This window comes from Taudactylus pleione, unplaced genomic scaffold, assembly GCF_031769625.1.
Source record: "Taudactylus pleione unplaced genomic scaffold, aTauple2 ptg000179l, whole genome shotgun sequence".
In the NCBI taxonomy this organism is placed as follows: domain Eukaryota; kingdom Metazoa; phylum Chordata; class Amphibia; order Anura; family Myobatrachidae; genus Taudactylus; species Taudactylus pleione.
The window spans coordinates 34,526,068-34,529,847 of record NW_028284581.1 but is presented as its reverse complement, the minus strand read 5'-3'; the positions used below and the strand labels follow the sequence as shown (position 1 = coordinate 34,529,847).

Below are 3,780 nucleotides of genomic sequence, written 5' to 3'. Positions count from 1 at the left end.
CGGTTGGTCTGTTTGGTATACATTGATGTCTGCAGGTGTCCATCTAAAAAAGACACTGACTGTTTGCTAATAGTATAAATGACTTTGACAGGGTTTATCTTGTTATTATGTCCCTCTATCAGCTCATCAATGGCTTACTGCCTCACCATAGGATGAATAAATAATCTATAGAGTGTTTAAAATAGACAATATTAGCTGCTATGCTACGGACATTAAAGAATATATCCCTTTCTAAATCGAACATATATATGTTGGCGAACGATTGTACCACACTGAACTCCATCGCACAGCCAACACATTGCTTGAAACATTGCCCATTGAATATAAAATAGTTGTTTTTCAAAATCATAGATAACAGTTCCACAATTAGCTCAACATTTGGACCATGTTCTATCAGGAAAAGGGTGATATTTGGCTTTGCAGTGTGGATGTCACAAGCTTACATGTTGTTGGTCTGCAATCTGATAGAAGATATCTTATGGGTCTTCCCTCTACGATGGTCCAAAGGGTGTTTTTGAATGCACGTCCGCACACTGCTGTTCATACTGTCGACACTCTCCAAAAAACATTGTTTTCAGGTGTTAAAGCATCCTCCCTATAGTTCTGATCTTGCCCCATTGGACTATCACCTGTTTGGTCCCCTGAAAGAAGTCATAAGAGGACAAAGATTTACGTCTGATGAAGAGGTGAAGACAGCAGTGCATTCGTGGCTTACAGCTCAGCCGAAAACATTTTTTAATGAGGGAATATGAAAGCTTGCTGACAGATGGACAAATTGTATTGAAAAGCAGGGAGTTTATGTAAAAAAATAATGTATTTGTGTTTTCTGAAAGTTGATTAAAATAAATTGCACAGCCAGAGTTTAGATAGTTTTTGACTCAATATCGTATATATATTTTTATATATATATATATATATATATATATATATGGTACAATGTGATGGTGATGGCGCCAGCCAAGTGTTACCTAAATATGTGAATATATTATAATGAATGTAAAGGTGTGTAAACAATATATAGAGGGATGCTCTACTAAAGGTGTCAGCTAGATAGAAGTAACAAATAGCTAAAAATGTATCAATACAGTTAAAGGCATCTCACAAAAAGTGCACGTGCAAAATTTAAATAAACACGAGTGAAATATATATGCAATATATAAAAATGAGTTCAAAAATTAAGACAAAGATACTAATAATAATTAATATATAAATAAATAACAGATACAGATTGTAATAGAATACATGAAAAACCAGGGGATAAAAAATACCGACATATGGCTTTATCTCTGGATACTAGAGTTACTATAAATAAAGTGCAGATAGTGCTTAATTAATTTTAAAAAACATACATTTAAAAATTAATGCACATAGCAGCAACAGGTACCATTAGTTAATTCATGTCTAAATGTACAACCAATTTCAACATAAAAGAGAATGATCATAAAATATAGTAAAATATGGAGACTAGACACAAAAAGGTTTTTAACTAAAAATGACCAGAAGTTTAAAATAGCTTATCTTGATAGCTCATTCTAGGCAAGAGTTCAGCTTTTCCAACGCGTTTCATCCATTGGGACTTTTTCAAGGGAAACTAGCTGTCACAAAGGAACTCATATTTATACTGGACTTAACAGGACTCATTATGCATCGTTAAGTAAAACAATGACATAACTTCCGGTGATCATGGTGCAAGGTTACCATGGCACCCTTAAAGGAACACTATAAGTTCATCACCAAACTATATTATAAACCTGTGATCTGGTAACTTGCATACATTTGAAAAACTTCATTATGAATGTTTGTAGTAATTGATTAAATATCCATCCAACGGTGCTTCTATGCCTCCGGCAGATGACTTCTGCCCTTTTTTAAAAACAGCTTCCGCCCTCATCATAGTAAGATCCACTTCCGTTTGCTCTGTGTAATGCTGTCCTCTCTCAATGACCATGTGGTGCCCGGCAGGTGACATCTGCCTTCCTCGTGGGGACTCCAGCACTTAGATAACACTCCGCTCACTCCACGTGGCTTCCGCCCTTACTTTAATCACATAGTATCCTGCATGTGGGTGAGCTTCCCCCAACTCGTGATGTCATCGCATGTCTTCAACGGGATACCGCTCGCTGCAGTGCACACCCATCTGCCTAGAAGGAGCCAATTAAACATTTTTAGTAGATGTCAGTGCAGTGAGGTTGCGACCACCATATTTGAATAGGTTAATTCTTGCCCATATTACATTTTATACAAAAACTGCTATCGAGTTCAATGAATGTATAATGGGACTATAGATGAAGGGGCGGGGTTCAGACGGACATGAGCATATACAAACAAATATAGATAGTAACCCAAATAAATAAATATTAGATAATAAATAGTATCGATTAAAGCTTCTACAGATTATTTTAATATAGATATATATAGCTCCACTAGTCATAGTATAACATTAACTAGGATAAAATAGTGAGTGTATAACACTAAAAGGTTGATACTTAAAAATAATGATGATGAAAAAATGAGTAAATAAATTGAATTTAAAAAAAATGGAAAAGATGCTTAAAACAGTATTCAAAAAATGGATGATAGATAACAACAGGGGAGCTCTTGACTGGAACCAAATGACATCTTCTTGGATTTCATGTTCTTCCAAGGATCGCGTGGAATTATACGCCCTTAACTAAGTATGTTTGAAATTTGTTCCTTTTGTGACCACATACAATGGACATGAAAATAGAATAAGGAGCTCATTAGAGAAACATTGGCACATACTTCTTATGGACCCAGTACTGAGAGAAGCTCTTCCCCCAAGGCCTGACATTCTGTTTAAGAAAGGAAGAAATCTGAAGGACCTACTTGCAACAAGTATGATTAAGGATGAGATATCCAGGAATAATGAGATTCTACCGAGATGTCTAGGTTGTTTTAAGTGTGGACACTGCAATGTTTGCAAATTCATTCGTCCACGTAGGAAAATCTTCTGCAACTTTGATAACTCAAAGGAATATAAAATAAAAAACTATATGAATTGTAATACCACATCCACAATCTATCTTTTGGAGTGCAAATGCGGACTTAAATATGTAGGCAAGACCAAGAGACCATTGAAACTGAGGATTCAGGAACATGTCTGCCACATTAACAATAAAATTGAAGGGCATGCGGTATCGAAGCATTTTTCAGCTCAACACAACTCAAACCCTGAGGACATTACTTTCAAAGTGATAGAACACGTGACATTGGGAGAAAGAGTGGGAGATCTGGGAAAAAAAACTTTCAAGAAGAGAAATGTTCTGGATTTTTTAACTCAACACTATGGCACCAAGAGGATTTAATGAGAGCTATGAAATTGCTCCATTGTTGTAAAGGATGAGTTGGCAGGGATATGTGTAATAAGTGACCTACAACCACACCAGTGTGTATATGCCCAATCTCGTCCAATCTTGGAAGCTAAGCATATGTGGGCCTGGCCAGTACTTGGTTGGGAGACCTCTTGGGAATACCAAGTGTTGTAGTGTCCATACAAACATATGTAGTTAAGGGCATATACGGTAATTCCTCTCGATCCTTGGAAGAACATGAAATCCAAGAAGACATTGTTTGGTTCCAGTCAAGATCTCCATTGTTGTTATCTATCATCCATTTTTTGAATACTGTTTTAAGCATCTTTTCCATTTTTTTAATTCAATTTATTTACTCATTTTTTCATCATCATTATTTTTAAGTATCAACCTTTTAGTGTTATACACTCACTATTTTATCCTAGTTAATGTTATACTATGACTAGTG

At 35.7% G+C, this 3,780-nt stretch overlaps 1 pseudogene; it reads left to right on the top strand.

Annotated features, from left to right (window-relative positions):
• Nucleotides 1-3,390: 3,390 nt before the first annotated feature.
• Nucleotides 3,391-3,509, top strand: LOC148519992 (5S ribosomal RNA; annotated as a pseudogene).
• Nucleotides 3,510-3,780: the final 271 nt, after the last annotated feature.